The sequence below is a fragment of the Rattus norvegicus genome, chromosome 13 (assembly GCF_021556685.1).
Source record: "Rattus norvegicus strain SHRSP/BbbUtx chromosome 13, alternate assembly SHRSP_T2T, whole genome shotgun sequence".
In the NCBI taxonomy this organism is placed as follows: domain Eukaryota; kingdom Metazoa; phylum Chordata; class Mammalia; order Rodentia; family Muridae; genus Rattus; species Rattus norvegicus.
Window position 1 is genome coordinate 49,657,502 of NC_141546.1, and position 15,332 is coordinate 49,672,833.

At 49.5% G+C, this 15,332-nt stretch overlaps 1 protein-coding gene and 1 long non-coding RNA gene across 6 annotated transcripts in view; one reads left to right on the forward strand and one right to left on the reverse strand.

Moving 5' to 3' along the window:
- Window positions 1-15,332, reverse strand: part of Nav1 (neuron navigator 1) — a 253,346-nt gene that overhangs the window by 217,934 nt on the left and 20,080 nt on the right.
- Window positions 5,693-13,560, forward strand: LOC120096254 (uncharacterized). Its single transcript, XR_015635960.1, has 3 exons — window positions 5,693-5,803; window positions 9,832-9,931; window positions 13,284-13,560. It is a non-coding gene; the product is annotated as an uncharacterized LOC120096254 (long non-coding RNA).

Below are 15,332 nucleotides of genomic sequence, written 5' to 3' on the forward strand. Positions count from 1 at the left end.
ATTAAAGCCACAGTGAGCTATGTCTCCACACATGTCAAGATGGCCCAGATTTCACAGTATGGTCAATGCCAGAGCCGGGGGTGAGAAGATACTGGGTCACTCGAACAGCACTCGGGGATATGTTAAGAGTTCTACTCGCTTTGGAAAATGACTTAGCAGTTTCTTTAAAAACTAAACACATGCCAGGGGAATCCCTGTGTTAAAAACAAGCAAACAAACAACAACAAAAACCCAAAACTCAAAAAACCAAAGCTAAACATACAATCCAACAACCGTGTATCCCAGAGAAATGAAGACTTATCTTTAGAAAACCTCTATGCAAATGATTTTTTAAAGTTATTATTGAGACAAAACTGGAGGCGACTCCTGTATCCTTCAACGATAAACAAATTATGCTACAATTGTGCAGTATAGGACCCTATTCAGCAATTCTAGGAAGGATTACATAACCCTGAGTGACAGCCGAAGATCTCTCAGCTCAGCCATTAAGAGCTCTTCCAGAGAACCCATGTCTGGATGTCTGTAACTCCAGCTCCCACAGGACCTGGCACCCATCTGGCCTCTGCAGGTACCTGCACACAGGTGCCATGCACTCGCACATGCACACAAAATAAAAACAAATATTTTAAAATAATAATAATAATAATAAGGCCATGATGATTTCCCCAAAAGGGTATTCCAGGGTCCTGGGGTCATGGGAGATGAAGTACCCCAAGTCTGGTAATGAAGGACCAAGAGACACATAGATGCTCTCTAACCTGGGGGTCCTCTCCGTTCCGTACCTGTCCCCACCCTTCATTCCTTTGTATACAATTACACACACAGATCCCATTACAGATGGTTGTGAGCCATCATGTGGTTGCTGGGACTTGAACTCAGGACCTCTGGAAGAGCAGTCAGAGCTCTTAACCACTGAGCCATCTCTCCAGCCCCCTTCATTCCTTTGTAATCAACTCAAAAAACACTTAATCAAAGAGACGGTCCCAGCTTAACCTCAGCTTTGGCTTTGTCACTAACCTGCCTCTCCAAGCATTCAACGTCACCTATGACATTAGGCATCTATTTGTCTTGTTCAGGTTTAGCCCCTCCTGGAGAGTTCTGTCATTACTTCCTCCATCAGGCTAGGGGCAGTTCAAGGGCAGACACCTTCATCATCCCAGCCAGCACCCTTCACTCTCCCCCACCCCCACCCCCACCCCACTATTGCAACAGAATCCAATACTAGCCCTGCTGACCCCCGTGCATTTTGGTGTTTCCAAAGGTAGATGTCAATAAGCACTGGCTGAGTTGACTTAGACATCTATCTATAAGGTCTGTAATGGGCAGGAATAGAAGGTATAGCTTAGCAATTCGTAGGCAAATGGCCAAGAGACAATGAGGAGTCAGAAGATAGTGAGGAAGGAGATAGTAAGGACAGATGAGATGGGCTCAGGAGTCCTACAGAAATGCTGGAAGCCCTCCCTGCCAACAAGCACTTCTCTCTGTGTCTGTCTCTCTGCCTCTGCCTCTGCCTCTGCCTCTGTGTCTCTGTGTCTCTGTGTCTCTGTGTCTCTGTGTCTCTGTCTCTTTGTGTCTCTGTGTCTCTGTGTCTCTGTGTCTCTGTCTCGGTTTCTCTCTCTCTCTCTCTCTCTCTCTCTCTCTCTCTCTCTCTCTCTCTCTCTCTGTCCCAGGTTTAGAAACATATCCAGAGAGACATAAAGGGATGTTCAGCCATTCATCTCATTTTGAAGTAGGACATGAAAGGTAAATACCCCAGCCAGGATGGTGTCAGGTACTCTTTGGGAGACCCTGCTGTCCCCGGTAGAAGAGATAAAGGCCTGGTGGATACACCACAGCTCTCTGTCTTCTTGCTGGAGAGGGGTGTGGCTTCATCTCCCCAGCTTCCTATGCTCCCTACCAAGTGCAGGTGGTGGTCCGCTCAGCAGAAACAGGACAGTGTGGGGCTGGCCACAAGCCCCCTCATCTCCAGCTCCTCAGTCTAGCACACTGATGGGCTCAGTGATAAACAGGAAGGTGGGACAGAACCCACACCTCCATGATGAATGGCTGGGAATGCTGGGAACAGTGCTGGTTCGAGTTTCCGGTAACAGTAGCGCGGTTGGTCAGGTCAGTCTTCTGTGGCTTGATGTGGGCAGAAGCTCAGGTTTGCCAGCCTCGCCCTAGCTCTGCGATCTCAGACTTGTCCTTTTGCTCTGAAGTTAAGCTGAGCAGACTCCTTTGCTTATAAAGGAACCCTGAGGGTCCTGGGTGTGGTTAGCCGCCTCTGGGATCACTCTACCAGGAGTGCTGGACTGATGGTGTCCTTGCTTCCTGGGTGTCTACCTTCTATCAAAGATTACCATGCCCCAAACCAGCATCCAGCAAGTCCAGCTCTTAAGGCGCATCCTCCCTGGAACCACAATCCCCTTGAAGCCCTCCAGCGCTTCTCTGGCCTTTTACTCTGACCTTCCTGTCTTATACTTCAGAGTGCAAATGTCTCTGACAGGTGGTAAGTCCCTAAAACTAGGGTCACCTCCTGCCTACCCCGTTTCTAGCCCTATCCTCTGCACTGGACAGTGCTCAGTAAACATTCAAGAACAGAACTCAGCTGTCCAGATTGGACAGATTATTTCCCTCATCTTGGAACCTGCATGTGTGGCTTTGGACTCAAAGTTCTTTCAATCAGCATAAGAACCACTCTTCTTGAGAAAGGGCCTCTCTGTCTTAGAACTTCCTCAGCCTCCTGAGGGATTAAAGGGGATTAAAGCTGTTCACCATCATCCTTCCAAAGGAAACTATGATCACTGTCCTCATTTTATAGTGGCTCAGAGAGATGAACTAGTTTGCCAAAGTTACGCATCGACTAGGTAGAAACACCTTGAACTTGGACAGAGTCCAGACTCTCTGAACCATGGTACTATCACTAGAATCTTGTAGACAAGCACCACTCTGGACTGGGATGGACTGGGAGTCTCGAGACTGTGTGGTCGCTGGCTGGAGTCTCCGACAAGTTTTCCCTTCACCCAGTGGGCAGCCTGGCAGTGAGTTTGACATCACTCTTCACCAGCTGCCTTCTGGGAAGTGTGAGTTCTCAGAGTCAACGAGGTGCCAAGACAGCAGCCTGAAGCCCACTGCTCCGCTGAGAGAGCTGGGCTTTTTGTGTCCATGCCCAGGGCAACCACATTTGCAGCAAATCACAAGCAAAGGGCAGGCTGGGCTGGTGCAGAAGACGTTAGGCCTCTGTCATTGTGGAAAGTTCTGATCTGAAGACAGGGAGGGAGTCAGGGGTGATGAGACTGAGGGAGAAACAGAAGCTCCTAGTCAGGGGCTATGCTGGGATTTGTCTCATTTCCCTTCCTTCTTCCCTCCCTTCCCCATATCTCCTCTTTTTTCTTCTCCCTCCTTTTCTTTCTTTTCTCCTATTCTTTCTGTATGTCTGTCTAACTGTCTGTCTCTGTCTCTGTCTCTGTCTCTGTCTCTCTGTCTCTCTGACTCTCTCTCTCTTGGGCTTGTGAGTGAGAGCGCGCGCGCGCGCGCGCACACACACACACACACACACACACACACACACACACACACACACCCCAATAAAAACCTCTTTGGGGATTACAGTCCTATCTGGGATATCAGTACTTCAGGGTCAGTTCCCTGTGGCCAGCTTTGATGACCTGTTACATGGATGTCCTTTACAACAGAGGGTCTGGCCTGAATGATAAACTCCACAGTGACACCCCACCCCATTCAATCTGAGCCTGACTGACACAGATAAACACTAGATGGGGATGAAAATGAAATTGACTGTTTGCTTCCAAGGCACCAGCTCTCCCACAGACGGCCCAGTGACTTTGGTTTCAGATGAACTTTCGACTATGGGGCTGACAGCACCTGGCTCAGGCTTCCAACAGAGAGGGACAAGGATGGGGTCAGGAAGACTGAGAGCAACAGAAAGAAAAGTAAGTTCAAGAATCAGTGGATACGGTCATTCCTCCCCACAAGTCCCAGAGCCAAAGACACCAAGACAAACCTGTGTCTGCCCCTGCATAGTTCAGAGACAGCTACTGGCTGCTTCGGTGGGTCTTGGGATGGTATCTTGGGTGAAGGCCAGGTAAGTATAACTGTCCATTTCCCTGATGACTACAAAGACTGAAAGAGATCAGAATCCAGGCCAGTTAAGTCTGAATCTCAACCACGTTGGACACATTACAGTTGTCAGACAGCTGCAGATGCCAGCTCGGCTCAGTGGCTCTGCAGGCTGGAGATGTACTGCACACTGCAGCAGAAACCCAGCAGGCAGCATAGCATGCTGTGTACCTCAGTCCAAATACCCTTGCTCCCCCAGTTCCTCACGCTCCCACCATGAGTACTGTTCTTTTCCCTCTGATTCTCTTTTTGTTCATTTTTTTTTCTGTATATCCTTGGCTATCTCACTCTGTAGATCAGGCTGGCCTCAAACTCGTAGAGAACCGCCTAATTCAGCCTCCCAGGTACTGGGATTAAAGACGGGCACCGCCACCAGCACCCGGCCCTATGATCACACTCTTATCGATGACCAATTTAAGGAAAACATGAATGTGCCTGGAATCTGCTCTGTGAATGCTACCAGAATGGTTGATGAGAGGAACTAGAGGAAAGGTGGCTGAACGAATGAATGAACTCTTATCACTTCCCTGGGACTCACTAAAAACATTAAATAGGCCTCTTCACTAGATGGTGAACCAGGCGATCAACCCGTCTGGTATCAGGACCCACGCTAATGTTTGTATCCTTCCTCTGTGATACGCAATCCCTGCACACAAAGTGCACTCTTCTTCTATCTCTCTGTATACACTGATGGTCATTTACTTGGCATGAACTCCCAAGCAATCCCACTTTAAGAGTGGAATAAACAAGACCAAATTAGGAAGGGAAATTTACTGCAAAAGAAAAAAATACATAACAAAGAAATTCAAGGAAAACAGAAAGCCTACGTAGGCTCCCAACTCTTTTTTTTTTTTTTTCTTTTTCTTTTTTTCGGAGCTGGGGACTGAACCCAGGGCCTTGTGCTTGCTAGGCAAGCACTCTACCACTGAGCTAAATCCCCAACCCTGGCTCCCAACTCTTGATGGTAGATATGCTGCTAGGCTTCCATAGCTAGAGAGATGGAGGACAGCGCTGGATTGCTCACACTGGGATCTGCTCTGCCTGGGTCCCTGTCGGCTGGGTCTGCTTCCTCCTCCAGCGTCTGGAGCCTGGCGGTACCCAGAACAGGGAGGATGCTATGCAGAAGCCTGTAGTTGGCCCAAAGGCATATTAAACCATGAAATGAATGGGGAGACAAAGACAGGCATTTCTCTCTTGGGCACCGATTGACTGGGTGCCTGCCTGTGTTATCACATCCATTATCTCATTTAACGAGAGTGGCAGCGTCTGCTTTCCTCCCAAGGAAATGAGTCTGACTTCCTCTTGACTGCACTGCAACTGCTCAGACTTGCCTGCTTCTCTAGAGATCCACGAACCATCACCCCTGGATGCACATGGTGTGTGCTGATCACTCTTTTGAAACCACTGGCTGCCAGTCCCGGCAGGACGGATATAGCCCTTGGCAGAAACAGTCACAATCACAAGGTACCTCTGGGTGGATGTGGACACAGCGGAAATGGGTGCAGAGATTCTGCAGAGCACAGGAAATGAGAGGGCTTTGTTGCCTTGGCAACGGGCAGCCAGGGTCAGCGGCAGAGTACAGCAATCATGGGGCTAGTGGCAGAAAACAGGCCATGTTGTCAGGTCTGAGGCTCTAGAGATGGAGAACCCACAGAGGCAACCTTGTTCCTATACCTGGGCTTCGGTGAGCATGTGCTTCAGAGGGCGGAATCCTAGTGAGGGAGACTGTAACTGTCCAGCGCCTCTCCAGAGGGATGGGGGAGGGGTGACAGCTGCCTGCTGAGTCTCACCCACAGCCTAGCCCTAGCCCCAGTACAGCTTTTAGCCACCCAGTCTGGGACCTTCTAGTTTAGACCAGGCTGTAGCAGAAAGAGGGAACTTTTCGTTGCTCCCCTACCCCACCCCCCACTGCCACCCCGGGCACCATGTTATTTCTCCTATAACCTCTCTTTGCTATTGGCCACATCTGGTTTAAAGATTTCTCTAAGAGAACTCACCTCAACTGCTACCTAGCTGTGGAAGCCTCTCCCTTCCTCCTCACAGACTGCAGAGAGGACAGGCACGGTGGGGCATATGAATAATGAACTCTAAAGTGAGAAAGGAACTGAGTCCAGGGATGTTCTGCCAAGCACTTCCCTAGTGACTGCAGGAAGGTGCCTGACCCAGGCAGTTGCTAGATCTTGGTCTGCAGTGGATAGGAAGGAGGGGTAGCCATGGGCAAGCCTGCATCAGGGCCACGGTCTCCTCCCAAGAAAGAAGAAAACCTAATTCTCTCCACCTGCTCTGATTTTCCTGGTTGAGTTTTTCAGGTCATTTTAATGAGGTCACACAGGAGGGCCGGGCTACCTTTCTTAGGGATGGCTGTGACTAGGGTCTTAGGTGTCCAGTGTGCTGAGACAGAACAGGAACAGGAGAGACAGCAAGGGCACCCTCACTCAGACTGACCAACTGACTTCATCCCAAGGGGATGAGCCCACGATGCAGGGCCCCCTCTCAATGCTGCCCCAGAAAAGCAGTGTAGAAACAGCCAGTAACTAGCAACACTGTAACCTCCCCTAGTCGACTGAGTTTAACACACACACACACACACACACACACACACACACACACACACACACATGCACACATACATACACATATACACATGGGCATATACACACATATATATACATGGACACATTCACATGCATATATATACATACATACACATATACACATGGGCATATAACACATATATATACATGGACACGTTCACATGCATATATATACACACATACACATGCACACACACATATACATATAAACATGCACACATACATACACACATACACATGCATGCATACATACATACACACATATACACATAAACACACACAGATACATGCACACATACATATATACACATGTACACATACACATACATACACATGGACACATTCACACACATACATATACACACATGCACACAAACATACACATATACATACACACATACACATGCACACATACATATATATACATGCACACATACACATACGACAATCTAGAGTATCTTATACAGTGTCAACTTGAACAATGGCAGATGAACCTCTTTGGGGGACAGAGAACAGAGTTCAAGAGTGCTTGCCTAGCACACACAAGGCCCTAGGTTCAATTCTCAGTGCCCAAAGACAACAGAACATACTTGGTGCCCTCTCATGTGAAAGGAGTTTGAGTTATTAGCTTCAGGGGCTATGTTGCCTTTCTGTGTCAATGCAACGTGGAAAGTCATGCTTGGAAATCCTGGGAGTCATTTGCTTCAGGAACTGAAAGTAGAGTTAGGTGTGTGGAGCACACCCATAATCTCAGCATTAGAAACAGAGGCAGAGCTGGAGAGATGGCTCAGGGGTTAAGAGCACTGACTGCTCTTCCAGAGGTCCTGAATTCAATTCCCAGCAACCACATGGTGACTCACAACCATCTATAATCAGATTTGGTGCCCTCTTCTGGCCTGGAGGCACACATGCAGGCAGAAAGCTATATGGTGTATACATAATAAATAAATATTTAAAAGAAAGAAAGAAAGAGAGGCAGGAGGATTGCTGCAAGTGCAAGACCAGTCTATATAGTGAGTCCCAAGACAGGTTACATCGGTAGATCCTGCCTCAAAACAACAATAGCAGCAGCAACAGCAGCAGCAGCAGCAGCAGCAGCAGCAGCAACAACACCAACAGCATGAACAACAGCAGGAACAACAGCAACAACACCAACAGCAGCAACTACAGCAATAACAGCAGCAACAACAGCAGAAAAAGCACCTGGACCTCCTCATAACCGAATGTGCTACCATCCAAACGCAGAAGGAACAGACAGCAACAGCAGCAACAACAACAGCAGGAACAACAGCAACAGCAACAACAGCAGCAACAGCAACAGAAACAACAGCCTAAACAAGAAACTAAACAAAAATATAACAACCACAAAACTTAAGGGACCTAAATCCGTCATGCACCAACTCAGCTCCATGCAAGCCCAGCATCACAGGAAGTCACGTCATAACCATGAACTGCTACAGCTGCTAGATGCCTCGGCAGCAGGCAGTGGCCAGGCTAAATCTCCCCGGAAAGGAGCTGCATGTGAGCCGATGACAGTCAGCCCCCAGCCTCAGCCCCAGTGACTTAAGCACCCTCTGGCCAGGTCTGGCTGCCTCCACTTTGACCAAGTCTACACTGCCCCAGAGTGTCCTTGAGTACTTGATGGTTATCAACCATCAACAAGGTTCTGGGCATTGGAAAAGCTGCCTGGTTAGCTCTCAGCAGGGAGGAAATGTGCTTTTTCCTGGTAACCTACTAACAGGAAGCAGCTGTGAGGAGTAGGTAGCCAAGGGGGCCTTAATGCACAGCCATCCTGATCTTTAAGTTTGATCTTCTTCCCTAGGACCGGTCACTCAAGCTCTCTGGCCTAAAGGGACCACCAGAAAATTCTATGTGCGCACATGTGGACTTTCAGACCAGATAGACACCTGGGAGAAGAAGGAAGGCAGTGGGCATCTTGGGAACCCAGAGACCACAGCAAAGAAGCCAGCTTTCCTGAACATATACTCTACTGGGAACTGGCAAACAAGCATGGCTTACGTTATCCTGGTGAATCCATAACGTGTATATGGCAAACATTCCCATTTTACAGATGAGGAAACTGAGGCCAGAAACAGACTATGCAATTCCTAATTGCCGCTGGTAGTGTCAAACCTATCTCCACTGAGCCAACTGTGTACATCCAGTGTGCTCATAGTCATATGTGGATGCAGCTACTGAAACCTTACAGAAAAAGCACCTGGACTTCCTCATAACCAGATGTGCTGCCATCCAAACTCAGAAGGAACAGACAGCATGGCCAAGGAACTCTAAGGCTTAGAATGCAGCCTTTAAAAGGGGTGGAGGGATACTGGTGTTGTGTTGACAAGTAGTCATTGAGCATGGAAAAAAAAAAAGACAAGCCAGGGTTCCAGGGATGTGGCATTGACAGCCCAGATCTTTTTCCCACAAGAGACTGCCAATGAAGGCTGAGACGAACTCACCCAAGACTACAATGGATGGGGTAAAGGCCTTGCTCCCTGCTCTAGGCCAGTGCCAACCCAGCATGCAGCTGCAGGAGCAGTGAGAAAGGCTCTACCCAGACAACCACCGCCTCCCCACCAGACCTCACAGGTTCCTTTGTCTCTCTTAGGTTGGACACCCTTGCTAACGACTTCTCCGGCAAATGGTCTGGGTAGCCTCCAGTGTGTGACTTCTCGTCCCTCAGGGATGGTTGTGTACTCAAACTGAACCATACGGCATTTTGTTGTGGTTGTTGTTTTGAGACAGGGTTCTCCTGGGTAGGCCTGGCTAGCCTAGAACTCACGACAATGCCCCCCTCCCCAATTTTTACCATAAGATCTTGAAGGAGAAGGGGCATTCTCAATGTATATCTGGAGCTCATAATCATGGGGCATGCAAGGCCTTAGAAACTCAAAATGCCTGGCCAAGCTGGTACCTGGGAGGGAGCTGGGAGGAGGCCACAGTCTTTCAGGAGAAGACATCTCTTGGCTCACCGTGAGTCAGTTCCCACGTTCTTACCCAAAAGTATCAGGACAGAGACTGTTGCCAAGTTGGATTTGAGCACAGGTTCTAGGAGCTACAAGTTCCATCTTCTCAGACCTCTGACAGCCTCGGGCTCTTATGTCTATACGCATAGGAGAGCCTCGTTCCTGATTCAGGGATGCCGTGTGGTTGTCGGTGGATTTCACCTCTCCTAGCAATACCTCAGGACCATTGGCGGTGACAGAGCCTTCCAGGTGAGAGCTAGCAGACACTGCAGCTGCATCCAGCCGCATTTCGCACCCTTCACCTGGTGACTTAATTCCTAGGTAGACTCCAACCCCAGGTAGTCTCTGCAGGACACGGTTCGCCTGACCAGTCTATGCCTTTAGCCCGAGGGTAGTTCTGTCCAAGGGAAAAACAAAACAAAACAAAACAGAACAGAACCAAACCCCAGCAAAGATAACCCCTGAAGCTGCAGAAGTCGGCTCCCCGGGAACAGGGTGGAGATGTTTGGTGATGCTCCCTGCAGCTGATATTTTCCTCATCTCGTTAGGCGTCGGGGTGTGGGGAGGGTGTGAAACTGGTTTCCAGTGCCACCCAGTTCAAGATCCTAATCAGAGTCCTGTGAGAAGCAGCTGATAATAGCTTCCGTCTTCCGGTGGCTGGGGGGGCAGGGGCGGGAGGGGGCAGACTATTCCAAAACACTAATAAAGCTGCCACCCTGTCTTCCGGAGGTTATTCACAAAGAGAGATCGTAGATACACGGGCAGATGATGGTATGTGCAAGGGAAACACAGTAAAAGGGTGTGCACAGAGATGACATGGAGAAACCACCTGACATAACATAGAAGTATAACATTATGTGCAGGGCGTGATCTCAACAGCGCAGAGCCAACTTTAAACGTAGGCAATGAGAATGACTCTTGCTTCCTGAGTGGGGGATTTTGGGCTACTTAAAGATTTCCTATTTTTCTTTGAGCTTTACTAATAAGAAAAAATCTAAATGCTACATAAGACCTAAGTTAGGGGAGGAAGAATGGTGTAACAGGCAGAGAGGGGGGAGGCGGTGGGGGGCTTATGCCCTTGGCTTACCAAGGGACAGACAAGGGACAAAGGTGTCTGTAGGTGGGCAGGGGAAGAATGCTGTCTGTGAGTCCTGGTGTGGCCTTGAGACTGGAAGGGAGATGCTAAAGACCTGGGGCGGGGCTGCTGGAGAGTTTGCGCAGGGGGCTTCCTCCCTGGAAGGAGCAGCCCTAAGAACCAGACAATAGCCTAAGTTGAAAGATGATATCAAACATGTGTGACCCGAAGCTGTGCCCTTAATCAATGTCCTGGACAGTGGTGGAGCCCAGAGCAGGCAGAGGTTTGACAGAGTATGGCAGGGGCAGGCTGAGAGAGACAGAGACATTTCTGGAGGCCTTAGAGTGAAGCTGGGACGGGGTGGAGGTCCAGCTGTGCATCCACGGAGGCAGAGGGAGGCTTCTCATAGAAGAGAGAGGGGGCCCACATAACTGCCTGAGACAGGTGGTCTACCCTGGGCTTATGGAGCAAGCCCGCTTATCCAGCTTAACAGCAGAGCAACATGTGAACTGGGGTGGGGAGGGTGGAGGCAAGGACAGTGTGTGTGTGTGTGTGTGTGTGTGTGTGTGTGTGTGTGTGTGTGTGTGTGTGTGTAGGGGAGAGACTCTGGAGCCCACAGGAAGGAGTGTGGATGGGGTCGGGGGAGGGACCAAGCTTCAGAAGATGGAGGGGCAGCCAAGATTGAAAAGAAAATACCAGCCAAACTGGGCACACAAGAGGGTGGCTGCATTTCAAATGATCTTCTAAAGAAAAGACTGAATGAATGTGGTGCCTAGGGGCCTTTGGGTATAAGTTTTGGTCCATTTCAGTGACTGAGGATTACGGAAAGGGTACTCCTGGCACATGCATGCACGCGCGCGCGCGCACACACACACACACACACACACACAGGAGTAAGATGCTGATCTGACAATAAGACCCCTAGAGGGCAAGTCTAACTCATGCTCATCATGTGACCTCACAGTACTGCCTCCTGCTCTCTGGGCCTCAGTTTCCCCTAGAGGGGTGGGAGCAGGGCTCAGGGGCTCTGCTAATAAAAATGATTGTAAAACTCTTTTCAAATAGTGTTCCCTCCTCACAAGGGAGGCGATTCTTTCCCACAGAGAGGGTTCAGTTCCTGCAGTGATCTTCTTGGAACCTCTCTGCCCTTCAAAAGAGGGGCTCTTCTGTTCCCTTGTGATCTGGGTGAATGCTGTGTCCTTGGGATAGCAGTGGGCCGGGCCCTGTGCCCGAGGCTGGCAGCCGCCCGCACGCAGCACAAGGGAAACGTTGTGCGCCTCCGGAGCCTGGCGTGTGAACTGCCAAGTGCAGGGTGGGGGTGGGGGTTCCCCTTTAACAATGGAGGAAACTGAGGCACAGGGAGAGAGCCAACAGAAACTAAGGCTGTAGCTCCTTAGCTTGGAAAGTGTTACTGAGAACGAGCACTAAGTACTAGTGGCAGCTGCTGTGGTTTGGTTTGAAATGTCCTACTCCAAGGCAGTCACCTCATTCCCACAGCCACAGGCCTAAGCCATTCTCACCAGCGTGCCTTCCCCCCACCATGATGGTCTATATGTCCTCAGACTGAGACAAAAACAACACTCCCCCGCCCCATTAAGTTACTTTTGTTAGGTATTTGGTCCTAGCAACAAGTAAAAATAACCCTGGGGCTGGAGAGATGGCTCAGTGGTTAAGAGCACTGGCTGCTCTTCCAGAGGTCCTGAGTTCAATTCCCAGCACCCACATGGTGGCTCACAGCCATCTGTAATGAGATCTGATGCCCTCTTCTGCTGTGTCAGCACCAGAATATTCACATACTTAAATAAAATAAATAAAATTTTTTAAGGAAAAATAACCCCCACAGATAGCAATACCCATGTGCTTACCAAGTGCTAAGTATGTGAGTGACTTCACATGTTACCATTTTTTCTGACATATGTTTACTCCTGACACTTGGACAGGGAGGGACCATCAATTTCCCCCTGTTTGGTAGAATAGTAAATCCCAAAGATGTTCATTCTTTAACGTTCAAACTGTGGGTGTCACCAAAAATGGCAAAGGGGCCTTTGCAGATGTGAGAAGCCCTCCGATGGGGAACGAATCCTAGTCTGTCTGGGTGAACCCCATCACGTCACACACATCCTGACAAACCAGAGCCTCTGCCTGCTGCAGTCAGAGGGATGGCAGCCTGGGGGGCTCCTCCAGTTCTTCCTGATTCTGAAGGCCATGCATGGATGAAGCTATGGCCGGTTGAAGTCAGCGGAAGCACTGAGCAGATTCTCCTGGGGTATCCAGAAGAATCCTCTCTACGGATATCTTGAATTTTGTCTTATTTCCTTTTTCAATGCTAGGACTGGGACCCAACCAAGTCTTTATGCATGCTAGGCAAGTGCTATAACATTGAACTCTCTCTGATTTTATTCAGGGACACCCTTTGGGCTTCTGATACACTGGGCTCTAAGAGAACCAACCCCTATCCTTTAAGCCACTCTCTTTGTGGTCCTCTCTTATAGCAGTAAGGGAAAGCACTTGACTCCTCTCTTACAGGTGAAGGGGAGGAGGACAAGAAGGTCCAGGCAGAACTGCTAACGGAGGAGGGGCTCACCTTCAGTCAGCCCTCTCTCAAGGACCGACCCCAACATACTTTTCTGTAGTATAACCCGGCCTGGGAAAAGTGGCTGAAACTGAGCCAGAGGGCCATCAGGACCTGAGACTCCTCCACTTACACTGGTGGGGTGGTGGTACCCTACGTCCCTGCTCCGAGTACTGCAGGCCCCTTCTACACCTGAGATAATAAAGAACCCAGAGTCTGGGATTGGATGTAGGAGAGCTGCTGTCATCTGATGTGGCCGCCTTGGGACTCTATCTGATACCACACGTCTCAGAGCCTCAGATCCTCTACCTACAAAATGAGAAAACCAGTTCCTGGTCGGTGGACCTGGATGGTAGTGAGGGTGGGATGAGGTCGTATCTGGAGAGCTTCGGAAGGCAGATGCTGTGACCGTGAAGAGCAGGAGCTTTGCTGACAGACAAGTCTCAGGGGACCTGATTGTTTTCAGCGTCATAAATGTCACGAGGGCTCACACCGCACGCTTGCTAAGCATGTACGTACCCTTAGTCTCTTCTGTCAGTTCTTAATTAGTCTGTCGCTCCCCACCCCACTGTCCTCCCTGAGGGCTTCACTAACAAGACTGAGACAGCTTAATCAGAGCGCTGGTCACCCCAAAAGTCTAACTATCATTTATCCTTGTAAGACTTGTTTGCCAAGCTCCCTTACAGGACCTCACTGGCCCTGGGCCTTACCCTGAGCTGTGATTAGTCTCACTTTTCTAAAGAGGAAAATGATTCTCAGATAAATTTTAACCATTTTCGCCATCATCCGGGACTTGGAGTAAGGTGGTGACCTCAGAACTCACCCTTTCCGGTGCTTTGATGATACGATCAATAGTAGAGGCAGAACCTACCTACCCTCTCAGGGCCCTACCCCTGAATCTGCTCACCTCCATCACTTCCAGGCCAGGAAACACACACACACACACCACACACACATACACACACACATACATACACACCACACACACCACATACCACACACACACACACACTCACACACACCACACACACATACACACCACACATACCACACACCACACATACACACACACACACCACACACACACACACCACACACACATACACACCACATATACCACATACCACACACACCACACACACACACACCACACACACATACACACCACACACACCACACACCACGCACACACACATACATACACACCACACACTCATACCACACACACACACCACACACATACATACACACCACACACACCACACATACACCACACACACACATACTCACACATACCACACACTGCACACATACACACCACACACACACATACGCACACACACCACATACACCACATACACACACACAGTCATACATACCACACACACACACACATATACACCACACACCACACATACATACCACACACATTACAGACACACCACACACACACACCACATACACCAAACAACACACACACACACACACACACCACACGTACCACACACACACATACACACACACCACACACCACACACCACACACCACACACACACATACATACCACACACATTACAGACACACCACACATGCACACACACACACACACACACACACACGGAAACAGAACGAGAAAGCCACCTTCTTTTCCACATATCCCAAAATGGCCTGTTTGTGAGATCAGGTCTTCAGCTGGGCTCAGAGGAACCCAGGACCTCTTGAGCACATGGCAGAGAGAGCGAGCGCCCTGTCAGTTCTCCAGTCCTATGCAGCTGAGAGACAGCTGTGCCCCAGGCCAGCGACGACTGCACAGTCACACCTGGCTGGATACACCACACAGCCCAGGCCTCAGGCCTGAGGCAGCCCAGCTGCTGGGAAGTGGCTGTGAAGGGCGAGTGAGTCATGGGGCCTGGAATCCCAAGTCTTCCAGGACTTCACTCCTCCCAACCCACTCTACATCTGCCCTCCAGATGTCTGCACTTCAGAAACACCCTCTGTCTACA